This window comes from Eptatretus burgeri, chromosome 12 (assembly GCF_056783735.1).
Source record: "Eptatretus burgeri isolate ZD-2024b chromosome 12, Ebu_testis_v1, whole genome shotgun sequence".
Classification (NCBI taxonomy): Eukaryota; Metazoa; Chordata; class Myxini; order Myxiniformes; family Myxinidae; genus Eptatretus; species Eptatretus burgeri.
Genome location: NC_140972.1, coordinates 69,761,382 through 69,787,882, shown reverse-complemented (window position 1 = coordinate 69,787,882; position 26,501 = coordinate 69,761,382). Strand labels below are relative to the sequence as shown.

At 46.2% G+C, this 26,501-nt stretch overlaps 1 pseudogene; it reads right to left on the bottom strand.

The window, feature by feature from the left end:
• Positions 1 to 2,026: 2,026 nt before the first annotated feature.
• The window catches only part of LOC147015876 (uncharacterized), a 37,524-nt pseudogene continuing 13,049 nt past the window's right edge, over positions 2,027 to 26,501 (bottom strand).

Here is a 26,501-nt window from a genome sequence, read left to right as displayed (position 1 = left end):
CCCAAACTATCAGGCTGTTGCACACGGATAACTCCGTGATGTGGCGGATCGCTAACCAACCGTGAACGCCAATAACTCAATCACATGACTTGGGGTCCGCCGTCTAATATCGGTTACCTAAAAATAATCATGTGACATAATTACCGGGGGACACGCCCTTGGTACACCTTGTCGAAACCGGATCACCTTACCGGATCAGATGCAGCTGAGCGACACAGCCAATGAATCATTAATTATGATTCATACTCTCATCAAAATTATTCTGCATAGAATAACAGTGATGGTGTAAACAAAGTAATGTCTGAAATGCATTTTCTACCAGTCATATTATAAATACTGTCTGGACATGTCCAGAAATAAACACTGTCCAGAGGCAAACACTGTCTGAACATGTCCAGAACTAAGCTGTCTGGAGACAAACACTGGCCAGACACATCCGGAGAAAAACTCCCGCCCAGACATAAACACTGCTTGGACACGTCCGGAGATAAATATTGTTGTGGCCAGGGATAGGGTGAGAAGACCACTTAGGGGGGAGGGGGGGAAGCTATATCGGGTTCCCACCAGAGTCCCCAAACTATCAGGCTGTTGCACACGGATAACTCCGTGATGTGGCGGATCGCTAACCAACCGTGAACGCCAATAACTCAATCACATGACTTGGGGTCCGCCGTCTAATATCGGTTACCTAAAAATAATCATGTGACATAATTACCGGGGGACACGCCCTTGGTACACCTTGTCGAAACCGGATCACCTTACCGGATCAGATGCAGCTGAGCGACACAGCCAATGAACGTACCGGCTAAAATAATGGATCGTTGGGAATAAAGTCCCGGCTACGCTAGGATATGGACCATGCTGGATCAATGAAAGAAAAGACAAAAATGAGCTGGGAACATTTCTACATCAGCATTTATTACAGGCAGGCGAGGAAAAATATGTGGCACAGTGAATGTAGTTTATTGTTGTATCTAAAACAGGGATAGAAAGAAATAGTCCATGGGCCAGATTGACCCCCCGTGCACCTCCCCCCCCAGGACAGTATGAGACCTGTTTTATTTTACTCCTTAGACCTTCCCATACATGAAAAATGGATGCCACCATCACGAAATTGGGATGGACTACCTGTATGACGTCACTTTCAAAATGGCTGCCAGCAAAATCACCGAAATTTCAATTTTGCGCATATCTCAGCTGCTATCATAGCTGGAGACAAAATCTTGGTGTCTACAACCATGTTTTTGAGGTCAAGGAATACAATGGTGCACACAAAAAATTCCTTAGGTTATTGATCATTTAAAATTCAATAAAGTGGACACGGAATCCAGCGGAATTCTCAGTTTCGCACAAATTTTCACGTCTATGATTAACCATGTGCATGGGATAATAGCTTTCTTTGATTTGTATGGATCTCATGGACATGTTTATCATATCCAATGGACTTTTATATGACTGACACAATTGCGGTATTGCACTGAAAGAGTCTATGTTGCATTCAATATGTTATGGAATTCAACATAAAACAGAATCACCTGTACATGTGAAAGGTCTTTCATTGTTGTTCAAATGAAAGCAAAACAATAAACAAATAAAAAAAGTTGATGTTACTTCATCATATCATTGTTCAAAACAAAACAAAAAGGTAAAATAATGACAATAATTATCTTGACTAGAACATTGACAATGATTGTCAGGGAAGATAGAATGCAAGCTCCTGAAAAAAAACTACACATTATAGAGACCATGAAATAAATAAATCAAATTTTAGAGGTACATAAATTAATTGTAAAACAAATTAACAGCCATCACACACAAAGGATTATTTTACATGTATGTACTAGCACATCACACAATCATGACTGTTCTTCAGTATTCAATCCTCTTCACTCTCACTACCAGACATGTTCGCGTCAGATGCCCCATCTTGGTCAGAGTCACCGGATGAGGTGGCATCATCATCGTCATCATCATCACTGGGCAGTTTGTCATCTTCCAGTGCCACCTCAGGGGGAATCAATGGTCCTCAGAACCACATTGGTTGAATGTTCCCATCACTAAGAAGCCATCTATGACCATCTGTTGCTCGTGGCACTCTTGGTTGAGGCATATCTGCAACTTTCCAGATACCAACCTGGTAGTCAGCACATTTTACATGTTCTTGTAGCGCTTTCTGGCAAGGTGGCATTTGACTCATATCTATATTCCGCTTTAAGTTGATATTACCATCTGTGCCTCCAGATTTCTCCCTCAACATTGCTCCACAAGCTGTGTCCACAGAGTTGAAGCGCCCTCGTCCATAAACGGCACAGGTGAAGTGTTCAAGTTCTCCAAATAATGTAGTGGGAACTTCCCACGTGTCTCCGAGTTTGGACAATGCATCTATGAAGGCTTCTGATTTCTGGAGATGTTTGATGGGTCGAACTTTCCCAATCCCTTTGTATGCACTGGTGGTGTCACAGTGTGTAAGTGCATGGAGAGACATCAGTGCAGTACACATTCTCTGACCATATTGACTGGCTAGATCAGAGATGTTTAAGAGTCTCCTCTTGTTACCTGAACCAGTGTCAAAAATAATTGTTATTTCAAAACTTGATGCGTAATGTAGCATTATGAAGAACACATCGCTGTCAGGGATTCGGATACGTATTGTGTACCGATACAATCCTGGTGTCTGTTTCTTCTTGGTCTGAATAAAGCTCAGGTAACTCTCTCTTTGTGACTGTTAGCCCGTCATCAGTATTCAACGCATAGCAGTGGCCTTGCACCACTAACACAACATTCCTCTGCACAAGCTTAGGAGTAAAGGGATTTGAAGACCACACATCCTTGATCACATCCACCAGCTGAGACTTGTTCTCGCCATTCATGAGGAAACTCTTCCAATCTGCTGGTTTCTTCATTAGTGGACCTCCAATAATTAGCTTTTCACCCGACCCACGTTGCTGTCATTCCATGTTCTTGATGGAGCCCTCCTGATACATATCTGTAGTAAAGATGAAGTTGGTTGTTTTGGCAATACTGTCAAATATCTGATGGCAAATCAGTTGAAAGTTGCCTGGGATATCTGTCATAGTGTGGAACACAGCTTTGCCATCTTGAATGAGTAATGTGTCAGATTTATTATTCACGCCTAACTACATTTGATCACAAAAAGGGCAGGCATACATTACTAAAACTATCTATGGGCCCAACACTGGAAATATAAATACAACATAACAATGAACAGAAACATGTATAGCAAGTTCACTTGAAAATTTGCGTGAAAATGAGATTTCCACTGGATTCCGTGTCCGATTTTTGTCAGGTCAGGTTCGATCTGTGACCTGCTACAGGTACCATGTAAACCTGTACTAACCTGTTCCATGGTCGGGTTGTCGGCGACTAAACCGTCTCCCCCACCAGGTTTTCTGGTGAGGAGGGTGTTTGGATATGGACACCCAGCAGGATTAAAAACAAAACCTGTCAAAGGGCGGAGGAGCTCCTTGTGAGCCAACGGCCATCCATATCTAGTGCCCAACTGTGTCTGCGGACGTCCTCCTGCAGTTGGGTTACTTCTTATTTGGAGGTTGGTGGCAGGATTTGCACTCCAGCCACCGTAAAACGCTTCATTCCGCAAAACGCAAAAACGCAAAAAAATCTGAAAACCCACTCCGTGGGAGTACCTCCTGTGCAGCTTCCCTTCGCAGGGCAGCTCACCGGATGATGGGATTGGGGCAAAGCCTTCGGGACCCCCAGTCTTTGATAGGAGGGAAACCACGGGGAAACATCCCTGGGTCAGATTGCGGGAGAGTGTGTCGGAGTGGTGCTGGTGTCGTCCACCAGACGACGGTCTCCTTGGGTTAACCTGAGGCGGTCCCTTCGGGTGGGTGCCTGGAATGTCCTATCCCTAAGAGAGGATGATCACCTGTCTCTGTTATCATCTGAGCTCAAGCGTTTGGACATCGGGATTGCAGCTCTCTCTGAGGTTCGGAGACCGGATTGCGGCGAGATAATGGTGGGTGGTTACACCTACTATTGGTCTGGTCGCTCTGATGGTTACCATACCCAAGGAGTTGCTGTAGCTGTGTCCAATAAGCTGACCCCAATGATAATTGAGGTAACACCGGTCAACGAGCGTATTATGAGATTAAGGATTCGTCACTCCTTAGGTGTCATTTCCCTGGTCTCTATTTATGCTCCGACTGAGGCGAGTGATCTTACCGTGAAGGATGCATTCTACGCCACACTCGAGTCTGTGGTTGATCAGTGCCCCAGACGAGATACACTTCTAGTCTTGGGGGATTTCAATGCATCGACTGGAACTGATAGGGATGGTTATGAGGTGTGTGTTGGTCCCCATGGGTCAGGAACTATGAACCAGAATAGCACTAAGTTCCTTGACTTTGCAAGAAGTCATGGACTTAGGGTGGCTGGTTCATGGTTTCAGCGCCCGCAAGCTCATCGCTGGACTTGGTATTCCAACGCTGGCGGTGTGGCAAAGGAGATTGACCATGTCCTCATTGACGGTCGTTGGAGGATGATCCAGAACTGCAGGGTCTACTGAGTGCTCCAGTTCCTCAATACTGACCACAGGCTTGTTGTAGCAACTCTAAAGCTGCACCTTAAATCCTGGAGAATGGTACCATCCCAGCCTAGGCTGGATGTTGCCAAGCTCAGGGATGAGAGAGTAGCTGAGGAGTTTGCAAACAGGCTGAGTGGACACTTGGGGGGTCTGGGTGCTTTGGGGGGTCCTGAAGAGTTGTGGAGCACCTTCAAGACCACCGTCCTTGATGTTGCCGCTGGATGTCTTGGAACTCACCGCAGGGCAAAGAAGAATTTTGTCTCTCAAGGGACACTGGATACCATTGACCAGAGTCGCAGGGCCAGGCTGAATGGCAGAGCTGAGCTGTTCAGGGAGCTGAGGCGTAAAACTGTACGTGCACTGAGGGTGGACAAGGAGGCCTATGTGCGAGGAATCTGTGAGGAGGTAGAGCATCACCTGTGGACAGGTGATTCTCGTCCCGCTTACAGGGGAATTCGCGCATTACGTTCATCCAAGCCCATCCCTCGGAGCACTGCAGTTCGAGCAGAGAGTGGTAGGCTCTTGACAGAGGAGTCTGAAGTGAAGGCTCGCTGGGCCGGTTACTTTGAGCGGTTGTACCAGGCTGATCCCCCAGCTGTCGAGTTGGACGTCAAGGGTGTTACAATCCCTGTTGCTGACCCTCGAATCAACTGTGGTCCACCATCGCTTGTGGAAACACGGGCTGCGGTGAACCAGTTGAAACGGGGCAAAGCTCCAGGGATCTGTGGCATCCATGCTGAACTTCTCAAGGCTGGTGGAAATGCTGCACTCGCGTCGTTGCATGCAGTTTTGTGCTCTGCCTGGAACACAGGCATCATCCCAACTGACTGGAAGAGGGGCCTTGTTGTCCCTCTCTGGAAAGGGAAGGGTGATCGCCAAGACTGCAACAACTACCGAGGGGTGACGCTGCTCTCAGTGCCGGGCAAGGTCTTTGCTCGGATAATTCTTGATAGGGTTCGCCACCATCTGCTTGAGCACCAGCGTCCAGAGCAGTCAGGCTTTACACCAAAGAGGTCAACGATTGACCGTATCCTTGCTCTTCGTGTCCTCACTGAACGCAGACGAGAGTTTCGGCAGGGGCTGCTTGCAGCCTATGTTGATCTCTGTAAAGCGTTCGATTCAGTGAATAGGGATGTCCTCTGGAGGATTCTTGTTCTTCGTGGGGTGCCACCGAAACTGATCGATCTGATGTCTGAACTCTACTCTGGTACTGAGAGTGCTGTGAAGTGTGGTGGTACCGCCTCTGACTTATTTCCAGTTGTTACTGGAGTTCGTCAGGGATGTGTACTTGCCCCCACACTTTTCAGCACTTGTATGGACTGGATTTTTTGGGAGGATGTCGGAGAGATCAAGTTGCGGTGCATCGTTTGGCAATGTCAAGATCTCGGACCTTGATTTTGCAGATGATGCAGTCATCTTTGCGGAGACTTTAGACATCCTCTTGGGGGCCCTCGAAGTGCTGAATGAGGAGTCGGAGCCGTTGGGATTACGGATTTCTTGGGTCAAAACAAAGATCCAGGCTTTCGGTGACATCTTGGATGCTGCTGTCCTGTCTGTGTCTGTTTGTGGTGAGGATGTTGAGGTCGTGGATAGATTCACTTACCTTGGCAGTGATATTCATGTCTCCGCAGGTTGTGAGCCGGAGGTCAATAGACGTCTGGGTCGGGCCTGGGGAGTCATGGATTCACTGGATCATGGGGTGTGGCGCTGCCGTTACCTGTGCGGGAGGACGAAAGTCCGAGTCTTCACGTCCTTGGTACTTCCAGTCTTGCTCTATGGGTGCGAGACTTGGACTTTGACCAAGGATCTGAGACGGAGACTTAATTCCTTTGGTACCAGGTCTCTTCGGAGAATCCTTGGCTATTGCTGGTCGGATTTTGTGTCCAACGAGCGGTTGCTGAGAAAGACTCGGATGAGATTTGTTACCTGCATAGTCCGTGAGCGTCAGCTGCGGCTGTATGGACATGTGGCTCGCTTTCCTGACGCTGATCCTGCTCACCAGATTCTCTCAGCGAGGGAGTCTCATGAGTGGAGGAGGCCAGTGGGCCGACCACGTGCCTCATGGTTGCAGCAGGTTGACCATCATCTCAAGGAGATGGGGATGGGCCTGGCATCTGCCTGGGGGATGGCCAGACGGAGGCCCCTGGAGTACCGGCGGAAAGTGGACGCAGCGACGCGCTGTTCTGGCACATGCTCCCATACCTGACCTGACCTGACCGTGTCCACTTTATTGAATTTTAAATGATCCAATAACCTAAGGATTTTTATGGGCACACCATTGTATTCCTTGGGTGACCTCAAAAACATGGGTGTAGACACCAAGATTTTGTCTTTAGCTATTATAGCAGCTGAGATATGCGCAAAATTGAAATTTCGGTGATTTCGCTGGCGGCCATTTTGAAAGTGACGTCATACAGGTAGTCCATCCCAATTTCGTGATGGTGACATCCACTTTTCATGTATGGGATTGTCTAAGGAGTAAAATAAAACGGGTCTCATACTGTCCTGGGGGGGAGAGGGATGCACGGGGGTCAATCTGGCCCATGGACTAAAATGTGTGGTGCGTCAACGAAACAAGCGACTTACTAAAGCAGACACAGAGCAGACCGATACTGATATATATATCTTCTGCAATCTTAACTTAAAGCTCGGACTGGCGCCATCACTCACACACACACACACACACACACACACACACACACACACACACACACACACACACACACACCGATAAAGAGGAGTTAATGAGAATAAAGAAGAAGAGATGAGGTAACGGTCTTGTAATACCTTGCATGGTTGACCGACTGCGCTACCCAGTACATATGGGGGGGGGGGACGCTCTGCTGAACGATCCCTCGTGAGAGTTGGCGCATTGTCTCCTACCTGGCTACGGTGCTGGTGCAGCATCTGCACCTATCCAGAGAATGGGCGAGACCATCAGGCATGAGGAAGGGAGGTTAGCGACCCGCCGCGTCACAGAGTTATCCGTGTGCAACGGCCTGCGATTCCAGGGAGTCTGGTGGGACCCGAGATAGCTTCCCCCCTTGTGGTCTTCTCACCTGACCCCCCTGCCACAACAGTTTGGTATCAGGAGTGGGATACGAACCCACGCCTCTAAGGGAGACTGCAATGGTAATATGCCATTGTAAGCAGCGCGCAGACCCGAATGAAGAGGTGCGCTATTCATGCCCTGGACTGTGCAATGGATTGAAGGAAAGGATTGGATATAATTAGGGTTGTAAAGAGCGTGCTGCGTGCATCCTGTACGGTGTTGGGATTTAATGTATGGTTCTACTATTCCCTTTGACTCAGTATCTTGCAGCGGAGGATTTTTTCCATCGTGTAGGTTATGCTTCCTTTTGCCTCCGCGAGGATGCATTCTTATCATGGAGGATGTTGCTGTTGTTTTCAGAAGCGGCCGGCTGGGTGCGGTGTCTGCTTGGATTAATTTCAGGAATAAGAGGAAAAGAGTTGGAATGAAGATAGAGATATAATCAGACCTAACTATGAGATCCACACAACACACTTCATCCCATTTGACCCCTTAGACGTGAGGGAAAGGTCTAAGTGCACGTATATTAATGAAATAACTGGGGAGTTAGCAGAGAGAATCTATATGTTATGCTTTATGAACAACACACACACACACACACACACACACACACACACACACACACACACACACACACACACGCACACACACACACACACACATATATATATATATATATATATATATATATATATATATATATATATATATATATATATATATATATATATACATATATATATATATATATATATATATATATATATATATATATATACAGGGTGAGTCAAAAGTAACGCCCGATTTCTGATTTTTCGGCTGTCACATTCTTTCTGGGAAGTCATGTTGTTAATAATTGTCTTGCAGATTATTAATTTTCGTAATTCATTTATATTTGATTTTGTTTTGTGAGTTATTGCTGCGAGTTTGGAAAGTTACTGAATTTGCACCCAATTGAACCATGAATTACCTTTCAATGAATCAACTCATTGCGGCAGTGAAACATTACGACAAATGTAATGAACAACCAACGATGGCGGCACGCCGTTTGGCACAGGAATTCGATATTAACCCACCCCAGGGAAGAAACATATGATTGATTGTTGAGAAATTTGAAGCAACAGGGTCGGTAGCCAATGCAAAGAAGTCGGGTCATCCGAAAACGGCAACGAATGTAGCTATAAGGCTGAAGAAGCCATCAGAAAACTGGAACAAAGTCCGCAAAAGTCAACTCGCCGTTTATCTGCAGAGTTGGAAGTGAGCAAATCAAGTGTTATCCATATCCTTCACCAGAAAAAAATGGAAACCTTACATTCCACCCTTACTGCATGCCCTTCACGATGGAGATGACGACCGCCGTCTTCAATTTTGCGAAGAGTTCTTTGCTAAACTTCACGAAGAGGACACAATGCTAGACAACATCTGGTGGTCAAATGAGGCATGTTTTAAGCTTAATGGCACAATTAACAGACACAATTGTGTCTACTGGGCTGCGAATAACCCAAGAGTGACAGTTGAGAAGGAGGTAAATTTACCTTGAGTGACAGTTTGGGCAGCCATATCTCCATTCGGGATAATTGGACCCTTTTTCTTTGAGGGATATGTCTGCAGAAATTTACCTGGATATGCTGCAAACCTTCTTTTGGCCCAGGGTACAAGATCAGGACTGTTATTTCCAGCATGATGGAGCTCCACCTCATTTTGGACGTTATGTTCGTCAGTGGCTTGATGAAAACTTTCCCAGAAAGTGGATCGGCCGCCGCGGTATGATTGAGTGGCCGACACGCTCCCCAGACCTTACACCTCCAGATTTCTTTCTTTGGGGGCTCATGAAAGACCTTGTTTATCGTGAAAAGCCTCGTACCATTCAGGAATTAAAGGCTCAAATCACTGCAAAGTTTGAGGAAATTGATATCGAACTCTGCAGACGTGTGCGCCTCTCTGTGCCTGCTCGGCTGCAATTGTGCATCAATCACGAGGGAGGGCATTCAGAAAATTGCAAGTAAAACAGCTTGGTACAGTTCCGTAATAATTTTTTTTGAATAAATGGTTAAATAACCATGTCATTCATGTATTTCTACTTTCTTAAACACTGTAATACAAATGGCAAACAATCAACTGACAGAAATCGGGTATATATATATATATATATATATATATATATATATATATATATATATATATATATATATATATATATATATATATATATATATATATATATATATATATATATATATATATATATATATATATATATATATATATATATATACCTGATTTTATATATATATATATATATATATATATATATATATATATATATATAATTGGGTATATATATATATATATATATATATATATATATATATATATATATATATATATATATAAATAATCGGGTATATATGTATATATATATATATATATATATATATATATATATATATATATATATATATATATATATATATATATATATATATTCAATGAGTCCAAGTATGCGTCATATGAGTATTCGGATTAGTATTAGTATTGATATTAGTATGCCTTGTGTTGGCTTCATGGTTAGGCTGGGGGGCTTGGGATGCCTGGGATCCAGAGTTCAAATCCTACTTGGCTGTTATTATCTTGGTGTGATTACCGACTCCAGTATGTACTGTATACAACCCAAAAACCTGGAGTAGCTTTCACCCTTGTTTTGTGGGGATTTCAATGAACAAATTAAAAAAACAACGTTGCATTATAGATGTGTCAAAGAGATCTGTTGTCAATCGTTGTATGAAAAGGTGGAAAAAAATTTGGCTCTGGAATTTAGAAAACATGTTACAATGGCAAACGGCTTGGAAATCGGGTGTTATCAAATGTATTTTGCTTTGAAACTCACAAAGAGAAACCATATAACCTTTGTAAAGCAAATCTGGTTCATATAAATTAACCAATTGCTTTAGAAACAGTCACAAAGATAAAGGAAAAAGATACGCTGCTGAGGTTTAAAGTTAAAATCTCCACCACCCATCTTCACCACCATAAGATACGGGATGAAACTTTGCCACCACAGTGCCCACAACCAAACATGCAGGCTTGCATACACACCCATGGAGAAGCCCCTTTACAAATCCAAATCTAACTACATGTACCTCTACCTTGTAGCAACTGCCAACTGTACATCCTGATCGAGGCACGAACTGTACCGCTATCGACTGTGGGACGCTGGGCAAGTGGCTTAAGCACTCAAGCAAGCACTCCAATTATGTTGTTGATAAGGAACGACTGGCTTGGCAAGCGAAAGCAAGCTGATTGGTCATGACAAAAAACCTAAACATCGCCAATATATTAACATTTTCAGATTTCACACCAGATTTTGAGGTATTTAATACAACACATGATCCGATCCTCAAAACTCAAATGACATTTCTATTACTTGAATTAGTCCGTGAGAGTAGATGGTGGAAAATCATATAATGCATGAAATCGCTCTCAGCTCCTAATTTGAAAACTATAGCACTTACAAAAGCAATGTAAACAGAAATTTGAGGTATGAAGATCAGGCATTCGATGATATGTGAGGAATGTGCAAAAAAAACAAAAAACATTTTGACCACTTTATTGTGAATAAACTGATGTGGCCTGTTCCAACTCATAGCATTATTGTGAGGGTTGAACAAAATGACGAGATAAGTCCCCAATGAGGTAACCCAGGAAGCGCCTTGAGACCCCATTGAGAGCGAGGTGTCTGTGGATGCGCCTGATAAAGGATATAATATTTAAAAAGCCATTAATTATCTTCAAAAGGGGTGTTTTAATTAACCTAAACACCAAATTTTCACTCATGCACTCTCTTGGAGTTCCCTTCGTGTGTATGGAAAATTTCAGACTGGGAAGTTTCATGGTTTTGATGGGATGAAGGACACACACACACATACATACATACACACACACACACACACACACACACACACACACACACAATATTATAGATTATGTGGAGTTGCGAGTGAAGGAAGGGATGCAGACTTGGGGTTTGGAGGGGGGACATATGTGGCCTTGGAATTGGGAGGGGGGGGATTCATCCATCCATCCATTGGGACCACACTCTGTGCAGAGTGTTGGTGCTGGCTAAGCAGTCTCCTTGGCTATTGGGCACAATTTGGGATGAGTTGCCACTCTGACACAGGATACTAGCAAGCTGGCACTCATTTTGCCGACCTTGGAAGGATGACAGGCAGAGTCAACCCCACCTGGTATTAATTCAACATCCGAGTGGGATTTGAACTCATGATCCTTGGATCCCAAGCTCACCACCCTCACCATTAATCCAATACCAGGCATGGGGAGGGAAGCAGACTTTGAATTTGGAGGGGGGAGGGATGCAGACTTGCATTTGGAGGAGGGGAAAGATACGGACTTGCATTTGGATGGGGGAGGAGGGATGCGGACTTGCATTTGGAAAGGGGGGGAGGGGTGCAGACTTGGAGAGGCAGGGCATGCGGATTTGGAGAGGGAGCAGGGATGAGGACTTGGATTTGGGAGTGGAGGAGGGATGCCGGCTTGCATTTGGAGGGGGAGGGAGGAGGGATGCAGACTTGGAGTTGGAGGGGAGGGGTGGATGCAGACTTCCATTTAGAGAGGGGGGAGATAGGCTGACTTGCATTTTGAGGGTTGGAGGGATGCGGACTTGCCTTTGGAAGGGGGAAGGGAAGCGGGCTTGCATTTGGAGGCGACGGATGGATGAGGACTTGCATTTGGAGGGGGACGGATGTATGCGGACTTGGAATTGGGAGGGGGAGGGATGCGGACTTGGAGAGGGGCGAGGGATGCGGACTTGGAGAGGGGGAGGGATGCGGACTTGGAGAGGAGGGAGGGATGCGGACTTGGGGAGGGGGAGGGATGCGGACTTGGAGAGGAGGAAGGGATGCGGACTTGGAGAGGGGGAGGGATGCAGACTTGGAGAGGGGGAGGGATGTGGACTTGGAGAGGGGGAGGGATGCGGACTTGGAGAGGGGGAGGGATGCGGACTTGGAGAGGGGGAGGGATGCGGACTTGGAGAGAGGGGGAGGGATGCGGACTTGCAGTTTGGAGAAGAGAACGGATGCTGCCTTGCATTTGGAGGGGAAGGGATGTGGACTTGCATTTGGAGGGGTGGGGGAGGGATGTGGACTTGAATTTGGAGGGGGATAGATGAGGACTTGCATTTGGAGGGGTTTGGGATGTGGACTTGCATTTGCTGGGGGGGAAGGATGTGGACTTGCATTTGGAGGAGGGGGATGGATGTCTACTTGCATTTGGAGGAGGGGGATGGATGTGGACTTGCATTTGGAGGGGGGAAGTGATGTGGACCTGGAGTTGGTCGGGGGAGTGCGTACGTATGGGTGGGTGGGTGTGTTTACATTTTATTGACATCCTGCGTTATGGATCAGAAGAATAAGGTTAGGCAAGATGCCTCTGTCAGGAAAGGTGTGGCAAGTGTATGTTTTATGCTTTACTGTGTATGCTCATGAACTTGCAGGTAGAAGAGTAATTTATGCTTCTACTTGTCCTGTATATGCTAATATCGGGCAGGTAATTACTCTGCACAAATAATCTGAATCTATGGAGTTTTTCACATAAAAGATTAAATTTCACTGCATTGACTCCATAAATGAACTAATTAACTCGTGTTCATTACGTTGGGAATATTTTCAGAGAAACTATCCTCAATGCCATATTTTCTAACAAGATGTTTAATAATATGTAAATTAAACTCAATATAATGAATACTTTTGAGATCATTAAATGTATTATGCTCCCTATTTGTTGGGTAATTTATTGATGCAAGTACAGGTTGTTTGTTTATTTGGCATAAATGTTTGTAGTGGAGAGTGTAGATGTTATTATCAGAAGAAGAGCGTGGGGGAAGGGGAGGGGAGGATGGATTGTTTCCAAGAGACCAGATGGACAGAGAATAGTGAAAGGGAGCTAGGTGGGGAATTAAGGGTCTCTATAGTGGGAGGCAGGGCAGGAGTAATGGAGTAGGTGTAGTTTTGGAGAAGGAGTTGCACAGCAGGTGAGCGAAGTTGTCTGAGTGAGTGAGAGATGATGCACTTAAAGTTGATTTCAAAGGAGTTTTCTGAATGTCATTTCAAGGTAGGCGCAACAGATAGTACGCTAGGAACAGGAAAAATAGCAGAGGATTTGGTGAGAGATTTGACAGAGGGGGATGGAGTATTTTTTTGGAGGGTGTTTTGAATGTGTACGTAGATATTGAAATAGGCAGTCATGAAGGTGTACTTAGTGGGGAAGGCTAAGGTATCAGAAATTATGGAGAGGAATGGATTTTGGCAACAGCAGAGATTTTGAAACTCTTTACAGCAAGCTTAAATTTTGTAAAAAGTAAGAAACCATGAAAAGTGGACCCTGCAGAAGCCAGATCGATTATTTCTCAGTGAAGCAGAGGGATATGTGCAGGATCATGGATTGTAAGGTTATTCCAAGGAGGACACAGTGAGCCACGGGAAGCTCTTGATGTTAGATTGGAAGTTGGTGAAGAATTGGAAGTATAAATTGAGTAGAGTAGAGAGAATATCAGGATGTAGAAGTGGAAACCACATCACGAGCACAATGAAGACTCAAGGCAGGAGTTAGGAGGATTGAAGGTCCAGAGGAGTGAGTGGAGGCAAATGAGAATTAAGCATCGTTGTAGACTGCACCAAAGGTGTGTGGTAAAATTATATAGGAAAGAAGACTCATAAAAGAGCAATCCTGCCATTAGAAATATATATATATATATATATATATATATATATATATATATATGTATGTATATATGTATGTATATATGTATGTATATATGTATATATATATATATATATATATATATATATATATATATATATATATATATATAATAAACATGAATAAATTCCTGCATGAGGCTAGTGTGAGAAAAACTCTGACTCAACCCAGGACACAAACCCAAGGACCTCATCTCTTACACAATGACAGCCAACTGAGCTATTGAGTCTTTGGGTCAACCTCAGAAATTTCTCACACTAACTCTGCAAGCTTTATAATGGCCGATGTCTAATGTGCCTGCGAGACAGACCCCAAATGTGAGTGTGTGTTGTATTGGAGATAAATCTCATCTTGAAATTTCTTCAACAGGAATTGGTTAAGAATGGGAAGTAAAAAATGAGAAGAGTATGAGCGTGGGGGGGATGGATTTTTTTTCCAAGTTACGGCATCGCAATTCGGACCAGGGTTCAAATCCCAAACCTGATAAAGAGCATTGCAGAGCCAGCTATGGCCAATCTCATCATCCAAAAAATAACAAATTAAAGTTGCGGTTCATGTCTACCAATCAGTTCAGACATTGATCTTGATCAAGAGGGATACTGAGCTCGATTCGGAATGCCTGCGGCTCATCAGGCGGTGCCGGATTTCTCTCAATGTTGGGGTCCTCAAAATGGCGGTGCAAGTGGTTTGCCACACCCCAATAGGAGAACGGTTTTAAAATGAATGTTAAGTGTTCCAGTCCAATTTATCCTGTAAAGGATATATAAACGCCAATGTGGATGCTTTTTTGAGAGATTATATTCCCTCACATTATACCCCACATAACCACGTGACTTCCTGTACCGACTATTCTTCTTCCTCCTTCTGCCGATCTACCATCTTCTACTTTTGCTGACCCACATTCACCATATACCTTCAGGATGTTTTCTTAAACCTTTCCTTTACCTAATCTTTTTAAATAAATAAATTTATTTATTTATTATTTATTTATTATTTTAACCTCACGTTACACCTCCCACAACCAAGTGTTTCTCTACCCCTCTTCTTCTTCCTGTAACTTTCGTCGAACTACCAGCTTCCTTCTGCACTTGCTGATCCAAATTAACCAAACACCTACACAATATTTCATCAACCTTTCCTTTTCCTAATCATACATAGTCTTTATCAAAAAATACAGAAATCTCACTCTCACACCAAATGCAAGTCCACATCCCTCCATCCCTCCACCCATCCAAATGCATGGAACAGATATTCACTCTCTCAATCAGTGCACTCCTCGTCACCACAAACATCTTCCTTCCTTCCTCTTAGCACACCTTCCCCTCTTCCCAAACTCCCAAATCTTGTATCTCCCCCTGCCCACTCCCTTCTTCACCACACCACGACCAAGTCTCATCCTTCCCTCTCCCACCTCTTGCATCGCCCTCCTGCACCTTGGCTATACCTGCTCTCATCGTCTCCCTTCCCTCTCAAAGCAACCATCACACTCTTCCCCCTCCAAGCTTCCCTCTCACCTTTCTCAAAAACTCCCGTCCTCACCCTTCTCCCTCCAATCTTCCCCTTCACTCCAACTTCCCAAATTTGCCCCTCTCCAATCCACAAAGCTTCCTCCTTCCCCCACCCTCTCTCTTCCATCTCATCCCTCCACCTCCTCCAATCTTCAGCTGCCCTCTGCTTCCCCTCTTATGACTCCCCACTGTACCACAACCCATCACAACCAAGCCTTTTCTCCTCCTCATCAAGCCCTCTCCCCTAGCTCTTCTATTATCCCCCACACTCTTTCAACAACTCTCCTTACCTCCCCCCACTTCCACTCCTCCCTCATCCTACACTCCCCTCCCCTGCCCTGCACCCAAAACCTCCTGCCTCTCTCTTCCTTAACAGTGTGGACCTCAAACAACCGGGTCCTTCACTCAAACCTTACAGATCTTTCCATACAGGTTGCCACTGAAAAACCAGACATAATCTGCCTAACAGAAACTTTCCTCCCTCAAGACATCTCTGACTCCCTTGTATCATTCCCTGGTTACTCCCTCCTCTGGTATGACAGACCTGAGCCTTGTCCTGGAGGAGGAGTTGCTATCTTCATCAAAACCTCTATTCCTCACTCACCATGCACTGCCCTCACTCCCCTACACCCCCAGGAATACCACTGTCTACGGCTTCCTCTCCACTGCAACCTCATGTTTAGGTGTGTTGTACCATCTACCAAACAGTGATGACTCCATCTACATCTTGCTCTCTGAAAACAGGGACCAACTTCTATCCTCTAATCCCAACTCTCTCTTCCTCATATGTGGTGACTTCAACTGTCATCATGCCAGTTGGCAAGGTGTGGGTACCTCTCACCTGCCATGGCACTTCAGCAAAAGATTTCTGCGACTCATTGGGACTGTCACAATCAGTCAACTTCCTGACCCAGATCTCAACCAATGGTACTCCATCTCTTCTGGATCTGATTTTGACAAATTTCCCAGAAAAATATCTGCTGTTCTTCATCCACTCCAATCGGTTCAATGGACCACATGCTTGTCAAAGTGGACATCTCTCTGGCTGTTATTAGAGAACCACCTCAGCACTGTCGAGTCTGTCATTTCATTCAGGCCGACTGGCAGGGACTTCAAGCAGCCATCAAACTTATAGACTCATCTCCTATCATTACTTACTCCAACACCATCTTGTCCTGGGAATTCTTTCAAAGAAACTTGCTCTCCATCATGCACAGATTTATCCCCTCTCATCTTCAGTTGTCCTACCCTTCCTCGCGCCTTTAGTTCACTGAAGCCTGTGGCAGGGCAGTTGTCCTGAAACAACTTGCCTTTGCCTCATGGAAAGCAAAACCAACTGAGGCTAATCTCAGTTCCTTCCATAAGTCTCGGAACAAGTGTGTATCTACCTTAAGGAGAGCCAGAAAACATCTTTCTTAGGACAAGTCTGAACTTTCAAACCTCTCTCCCTCCTCAAAATCCTGGTGGTGTCTAATCAAATCTGTTTCTGGTGTATGTTTCCCCATCCATCCCCTCCCTTACCTCAAACGGCTGCACTGCTGATACCGCACATGAAAAGGCTGAATGCCTAAACTCGGTGTTTGCATCCACCCCATCCACCTGAAACCCATCGCTTTCTCCACCCACCTAACCCAGTCGCACCCAACTGTCCCTGGACTCTGTGTACTTTTCTCCTGACAAGGTGGAGAGCTTGCTGTCAAACCTCGACTCAGATTCTGCAACCGGTCCAGACGGCATCAGCCCACGTGTCCTAAAAACCTGCTCCTCTGCTCTTGCCCACCCTCTCGCTGTTCTATTCACCCTCTCATTTGCTCAAAGTATCTACCATCTGCTTGGAAATCAGCAACCATTACTGCCCTGCATAAAAGGTGCAAAAACAGATCCCTGCAACTGCAGACCAATCAGCCCTCTGCCAATCATCAGCAAGTTTATGGAATCCATCATCGCTTCAGACATTAAATCCTTCCTCTTCTCCAATGGCTTAATTTCCGATCATCAATTTGGTTTCAGACCAGGTCACTCTACCCTGGATATGCTGCTTCTGCTCTCCCAACAATGGATGGAGATCCTCAATGGCGGACATGAAATCAGAGCCATATCCCTAGACATATCGCGTGCTTTTGACATGGTCTGGCACCCTTTCCTGCTCACCAAACTGTCTTCCTATGGTATCCAAGGCCATCTCCACTCATGGCTCGCAGACTTCCTCTCCTGTCACAGTCAATGTATGGCACTAAATGGAGTTCTTTCATCCCCTCTTGCTGTCCAGGCTGGAGTTCCTCAAGGTAACGTTCTGGGCAATGTTCTTCTTCTGGTTTTCATTAATGATCTCTCCGACTCTCTGGAAAATCCTCTTTATCTCTTTGCTGATGACTCCACCCTCTGTCGTCCCATCTGTCATCCCTCAGATGGGTATGCAGCAGCTTCTTCGCTCACTGCAGATCTGGATAAAAAGCACAAACTGGTCTGACAAATGGAACATGTCTTTCAATCCAGACAAATCTCACACTCTCCCAATATCTCTCTGAAAGGACCGTTTAGAACCCCCCCCCCCCCATACACTTTCTCAACAATCCTCTGGAAGAAGTCCTTTCTGTCAAGCTTCTGGGTCTCACTATCTGCCATGACCTTTCCTGGGAAAGCCACATTTCAAACCTGGCTTCCAAAGTCAGTTGCCGACTGGGAATCCTCCCTCGTGTAAAGTCCTTCCTCGGCCCACCTGAGCTCCTGACCACTCACAAAGCTTTCGTCCACAGCCAAATGGAGTACTGCTCTCCCCGCTGGGCTGGTGCTCCTGCCTCCCACCTTTCTTGGCTTCACGCTGTGGAAACCACTGCATTTTGGATTATTGGCATCCCCCGCGATGAGGCTGTCTTTGGGCCTCTCACTCTCTCACCGCAGGCTGGTCGGTAGTCTTTCTGTCATCTACCATCTCCTCTCCAGCCTCGCCCCCCCCTGCTCTCTCTGCAATTTATCCCCACCACATTTCCGCAGGGTGCTCTCGGTCCGCCAACAACCCCCTTAAGGTAAAACTACCAAAATCACAAATTACTGCTCACCTTCACTATTTCATTCCTCTTTTTCCCCGCCTTTGGAATAAGCTCATTCACGCTATTCAATCCCATTCTTCCCTCCAGGTCTTCAAAACAGCAGTTCACCACCACCTCTTATCATCCCCCATCTAAATCCTCAATCTTTTCTACCCCCGATAATCTACCCAAGCCCACATCCTTCAAATTCTCTGCTTTCCTTCCTGAAAGTCCCTGTAATGTCCATCCTTTATTCCCCATGTTCCCTGCCCCATCCCTCTCCCTTCCACAGATCTCCTAATGTCTCTGTTCCACACTGTTTTTTCCTTCCCATACCCACCCCTCTTGTCTCATGCCGCCCTTGCTGTGCATTGTGTGTTCGCTCTCATACGAGCCTCGACAAGGTGTACAAAAACAAACAAAAAAAGTGCTCACCAAAGGGCGGAGGAGCTCCTTGTGAGCCAACGGCCATCCATATCTAGTGCCCAACTGTGTCTGCGGACGTCCTCCTGCAGTTGGGTTACTTCTTATTAGGAGGTTGGTGGCAGGATTTGCACTCCGGCCACCGTAAAACGCTTCATTCCGCAAAACGCAAAAACGCAAAAAAAATCTGAAAACCCACTCCGTGGGAGTACCTCCTGTGCAGCTTCCCTTCGCAGGGCAGCTCACCGGATGACAGGATTGGGGCAAAGGCTTCGGGACCCCCAATCTTTGATAGGAGGGAAACCACGGCGTAACATCCCTGGGTCAGATTGCGGGAGAGTGTGTCGGAGTGGTGCTGAGGTGTCGTCCACCAGACGGCGGTCTCCTTGGGTTAACCTGAGGCGGTCCCTTCGGGTGGGTGCCTGGAATGTCCTATCCCTAAGAGAGGATGATCACCTGTCTCTGTTATCATCTGAGCTCAAGCGTTTGGACATCGGGATTGCAGCTCTCTCTGAGGTTCGGAGACCGGATTGCGGCGAGATAATGGTGGGTGGTTACACCTACTATTGGTCTGGTCGCCCTGATGGTTACCATACCCAAGGAGTTGATGCAGCTGTGTCCAATAAGCTGACCCCAATGATAATTGAGGTAACACCGGTCAACGAGCGTATTATGAGATTAAGGATTCGCCACTCCTTAGGTGTCATTTCCCTGGTCTCTATTTATGCTCCGACTGAGGCGAGTGATCTCACCGTGAAGGATGCATTCTACGCCACACTCGAGTCTGTGGTTGATCAGTGCCGCAGACGAGATACACTTCTAGTCTTGGGGGATTTCAATGCATCGACTGGAACTGATAGGGATGGTTATGAGGTGTGTGTTGGTCCCCATGGGTCAGGAACTATGAACCAGAATAGCACTAAGTTCCTTGACTTTGCAAGAAGTCATGGACATAGGGTGGCTGGTTCATGGTTTCAGCGCCCACAAGCTCATCGCTGGACTTGGTATTCCAACGCTGGCGGTGTGGCAAAGGAGATTGACCATGTCCTCATTGACGGTCGTTGGAGGATGATCCAGAACTGCAGGGTCTACCGGAGTGCTCAGTTCCTCAATACTGACCACAGGCTTGTTGTAGCAACTCTAAAGCTGCACCTTAAATCCTGGAGAATGGTACCATCCCAGCCTAGGCTGGATGTTGCCAAGCTCAGGGATGAGAGAGTAGCTGAGGAGTTTGCGAACAGGCTGAGTGGACACTTGGGGGGACTGGGTGCTTTGGGGGGTCCTGAAGAGTTGTGGAGCACTTTCAAGACCACCGTCCTTGATGTTGCCGGTGGATGCCTTGGAGTTCACCACAGGGCAAAGAAGAATTTTGTCTCTCAAGGGACACTGGATACCATTGACCAGAGTCGCAGGGCCAGGCTGAATGGCAGAGCTGAGCTGTTCAGGGAGCTGAGGCGTAAAACTGTACGTGCGCTGAGGGTGGACAAGGAGGCCTATGTGCGAGCAATCTGTGAGGGGGTAGAGCATCACCTGTGGACAGGTGATTCTCATCCCGCTTACAGGGGAATTCGCGCATTACGTTCATCCAAGCCCATCCCTCGGAGCACTGCAGTTCGAGCAGAGAGTGGTAGGCTCTTGACAGAGGAGTCTGAAGTGAAGGCCCGCTGGGCCGGTTACTTTGAGCGGTTGTACCAAGATGATCCCCCAGCTGTCGAGTTGGATGTCAAGGGTGTTACCATCCCTGTTGCTGACCCTCGAATCAACTGTGGTCCACCATCGCTTGTGGAAACACGGGCTGCAGTGAACCAGTTGAAACGGGGCAAAGCTCCAGGGATCTGTGGCATCCATGCTGAACTTCTCAGGGCTGGTGGAAATGCTGCACTCGTGTCGTTGCATGCAGTTTTGTGCTCTGCCTGGAACACAGGCATCATCCCAACTGACTGGAAGAGCGGCCTTGTTGTCCCTCTCTGGAAAGGGAAGGGTGATCGCCAAGACTGCAACAACCACCGAGGGGTGACGCTGCTCTCAGTGCCGGGCAAGGTCTTTGCTCGGATAATTCTTGATAGGGTTCGCCACCATCTACTTGAGCACCAGCGTCCAGAGCAGTCAGGCTTTACACCAAAGAGGTCAACGATTGACCGTATCCTTGCACTTCGTGTCCTCACCGAACGCAGACGAGAGTTTCGGCAGGGGCTGCTTGCAGCCTATGTTGATCTCTATAAAGCGTTCGATTCAGTGAATCGGGATGTCCTCTGGAGGATTCTTGGTCTTCGTCGGGTGCCACCGAAACTGATCGATCTGATGTCTGAACTCTACTCTGGTACTGAGAGTGCTGTGAAGTGTGGTGGTACCATCTCTGACTTATTTCCAGTTGTTACTGGAGTTCGTCAGGGATGTGTACTTGCCCCCACACTTTTCAGCACTTGTATGGACTGGATTTCTGGGAGGATGTCGGAGAGATCAAGTTGCGGTGCATCATTTGGCAATGTCAAGATCTCGGACCTTGATTTTGCAGATGATGTAGTCATCTTTGCGGAGACTTTAGACATCCTCTTGGGGGCCCTCGAGGTGCTGAATGAGGAGTCGGAGCCGTTGGGATGACGGATTTCTTGGGTCAAAACTAAGATCCAGGCTTTCGGTGACATCTTGGATGCTGCTGTCCTGTCTGTGTCTGTTTGTGGTGAGGATGTTGAGGTCGTGGATAGATTCACTTGCCTTGGCAGTGATATTCATGTCTCCGCAGGTTGTGAGCCGGAGGTCAATAGACATCTGGGTCGAGCCTGGGGAGTCATGGATTCACTGGATCATGGGGTGTGGCGCTGCCGGTACCTGTGCGGGAGGACGAAAGTCCGAGTCTTCAGGTCCTTGGTACTTCCAGTCTTGCTCTATGGGTGCGAGACTTGGACTTTGACCAAGGATCTGAGACGGAGACTTAATTCCTTTGGTACCAGGTCTCTTCGGAGAATCCTCGGCTATCGCTGGTCGGATTTTGTGTCCAACGAGCGGGTGCTGAGAGAGACTCGGATGAGATTTGTTACCTGCATAGTCCGTGAGCATCAGCTGCGGCTGTATGGACATGTGGCTCGTTTTCCTGACGCTGATCCTGCTCACCAGATTCTCTCAGCGAGGGAGTCTCATGAGTGGAGGAGGCCAGTGGGCCGACCACGTGCCTCATGGTTGCAGCAGGTTGACCATCATCTCAAGGAGATGGGGATGGGCCTGGCATCTGCCTGGGGGATGGCCAGATGGAGGCCCCTGGAGTACCGGTGGAAAGTGGACGCAGCGACGCGCTGTTCTGGCACATGCTCCCATACCTGACCTGACCAAGTGGCTGAAAGCACTCCAACAAAATGATTGATAAGGAACGGCTGATTGATGGTTTTGAGGGAGTCCATTGGGGGTTACAGACATGGTGTGAGGAAGGAAGAAAGGGAAAGTATGTTGGAGTTTGCTGATGGAGCTGGTTTATTGATTTGTTAGACTCAATTCCAGAAATAAGCTTGTTCCATGCACGTCAAGTGGGTGGACGACAATTGTTGATTACCTGATGGTGCCGAGGTGAAATGGGGGGAACCTCCGGGACATAAAGGTGATCGCAGGGGAGGAGACTGTTTCACAGCACCACTTGATTGTCTGTGACATAAGGATGGAAGATGCAAGGAAAGCTCAGCAAGTGAAGTACCAACCGAGGATAAAGGTTGAAAGATGTGACAGTGAATGAGGCATTGAGAGAGAGGTTGAGTATGGTAGAGGATGATGTGGTTGAGCTTGAAAGTGGTTGGATGTCAATGAAATATAGTATGTTGGGAGTCGTGGGAAGTCTGTTGGGAGTCGTGGGAAGTCTGTTGGGAGTCGTTAGTGAAGTATCCATCAATTCATTTGGACCATACTCTGTGCAGAGCGTTGGTGCTGCCTAAACAGTCTCCTTGTCTATTGGGCACAATTCTGGACGGATAAGCTCTCCGACACAGGACAGCAGCAAGCTGGCACTCATTTTTCTGAGGCAGTCAACAGACAGAGTCAACCCCACCTGGTGTTAATTCAACAGCCGTGTGGGATTTGAAGTCAGTATCCTAGGATCCCAAGCCCACCACCCAAACCATTAAACCAACACCAGGCAGATGTTGGTGAGGTATGTGGATGGACAAAAGGACCACCGAGGCACTTTGAAACATGGTGGTGGGATGATGAATTTGGAAAGAGGCAGAGAAGAAACTGGCAGAGAAGATACCTGAGAAGGAAGTTGAGGAAGCGATCAGAGCAATGAAGAGTAGAAAAGCAGGAGGGTCGACGGGAGTTGCGGGAGATATGTTGAAGGCAGCGGGAAGTTGGGGTGTGAAGACAATACCAGAGATTTATAATCTGGTGGTGAAAGAAGGCCGCATTCCAGTGGACGAGGAACTGTGTACCCTTGTCCCTTTGTACAAGGGGAAAGGTGACCCTCTGGACTGTGGCTCGTATAGTGCGATAAAGTTACTGGAACATGGAATGAAGATATTGGATAGGGTGTTGGTGAAGAGGATAAGGAAGAAAGTGAAGATTGATGAAATGCAGTTTGGATTTCTGCCAGGAAGAGGAACGACAGATGTGATTGTTTTGTTTTTTTTATAGTAAGGCAGTTGCAGAAGTACATGGAGAAAAGGAAGAAGCTGTTTCTTGGGTTTGTTCATTTGTAGAAAGCATTTGATAGGGTTCCACGTGAAGTAGTAACATGGGCATTGAGGAAGTTGGGAGTGGAGGAATGGTTGATCAGAGTAGTGATGGCAATGTACGAGAGAGCGCGCACAGCTGTAAGGACAAAGGACGGGAACAGTGGTGAGTTCGAGGTGATGGTGGGAGTGCAGCAGGGGTCGGTACTAAGTCCACTACGATTTGTAGTTGTGATGGAGGTGCTGACTCGGAGCACAAAGGAGGGTTTACCGTGGGAGTTGTTGTAGGCAGATGATCTGGTGTTGATTGTGGAGAGTAGGGATCGACTGAAGGAGGGGATGAACAAGTGGAAGGAATGTATGGAGGCAAAAGGTTTGAAGGTGAATATCGGAAAGATGAAGGTGATGGGAAGTGGTAAAACATTTGCTGAGGTGGAAATGATGGGGAAGTGGCCATGTGCCATATGCAGGAAGAGTGTAGGAGTGAACTCCATTCAGTGTACAATGTGTGCTGAGTGGGTTCATCAAAAATGCAGTGGTGTGAGAGGGTCATTAACCAGTGTGGTAGCTACATTCAAGTGTACGGTGTGCATGGAGGGAGTTGCAGATGGAGGAAATGTTGAGTTGGATCTTGGAGACAGCATGAAGTTGGAAGGTATGAAAACAGGTGTGAAAAAAAACCATGGAGTAGGTGGATCAGACTCGGCAACGGTTGCTCGAGTAAGATGTGCATGGAAGATGTTTTGGGAACTGAGTGGCATGCTGATGAGGATGGGATTGTTGTTGAAGTTGAAGGGAAAGGTGTATACTACATATGTGAGGAGTGCTATGATTTATGGGAGGGAGACATGGGCAATGGACGTACAACAGCACTGAAGGCTGGAAAGGGTGGAAATGCGAATGGTTCGGTGGATGTACAGAATATCGTTGCGAGAGAGAGAGAGAGAGAGAGAGAGAGAGAGAGAGAGAGAGAGAGAGAGAGAGAGAGAGAGAGAGAGAGAGAGAGAGGAAGACAAATAATGAATAGTAGAAGATGATGGGAATAGAGTCTGTGATGGATGTTGTGAAGGGAAACAGGTTGAGATGGTTGGGACGTGTGTTGAGGAAGGATGAAAGTGACTGTGTAAGAAGAGTGATGGAAATGAATGTAGAAAGAAGTAGAGGACGGGGAAGACTGAGAAAGACTAGGCTAAAGAAGGTGGAAGAAGAAATGCGGGTAAGGGGGTTAACAATGGGGAGATGCAGAAAATAGGGCAAAGTGGAGAAGATTGTCATGGGGTCCGCAAGGCTATCCCCACACTCTAGCAGGGAAAATGGCCTTAAAATGCCTGTTGTATTACAACCTTCAATTGTACTGAGAGACTGTACTACCAAACCAGCGAATGTTTCCACACGAAATAACTGGCGGAATTCCGATTCCGTGAATGAGTTTCCATGTGGAGATAGAGCAGCTTCGTCCGGGTGGAAACTCAAAATCATAATTGTATTGGTAAATTGATGAAACCTCCCACACACCTCAGGACACCTGCTGGGACCCCAAAACGTTGCACAGAATGTTTGGCAGGGCTAGTCCCAAAACCGAGGGAGTAGTTCACAAACAGACAGACAGTCCTGATTTATTATACAGATACAGGTGCTCAACAATCTGCTCAATGCTGTTCTTGAAATTTAGATGTGGTTTATAAAAGTTAAGATTATCGATGTAAATTTATTTATGTGCAATATTTAACAACTCGTATTCTCTGCTGTAATGTTTTAACAATTTGCAGTTACCGTACCTTTCATTGTTGCTGCTCATTTGGATTGTCATTCAGGTTGATTATGGCAGCCGACTCATTAAATCTTCTCATATGCAGTTCCTATAATTAGCTTAATATTGTTTAAAGTGCATTAATTTGCAGCTCAACAGAAAACATGTCCCGTTTATGGACTGGAGGTGCTGTTTATCATCTGTCACCTTGACTTTGTTGAGCCCGAAGCAATGGCCATTTTCAATGTCAGTATTAAATAAACTGAAGCAAAAGGTCTTTTGTCCAATCACAAACTAGCAGATTGCTTGTCCATTCATAAAGTAATCCACAAGTCTATCCTTCATCTGCTGCTCTGGGAAGTATTGGATATCTTTTTAGTTTTCTGGCGAAAATTTTGCTTTATTTCCATCATGTCATCTAACAAGTAAACTGCATTCTTCTTCCAACATTTTTTTTCTCGTTGCTTGAATTTGCTCCCAGTTTCACTGCAGTCCATATAAGTAAAGGATTAACTGGCACCAGTTGCTGTATTTAATCTCGTTTGGTAATGTTCCACACCCCATTACATTCCCTCCATGCATCCATGACCATACTGTTTCAAGAGCATCGGTTCTGTCGAAGCGGTTTTTCTGGCTGAAAAATGACCCTGGATAGGTTGCTACTCTGCCACAAGGACCCCATTATATTATAGTATATTAATCATTCCATAAATTTCTCATTTTATTGTGTGTGTGTGTGTGATTGCTATTTT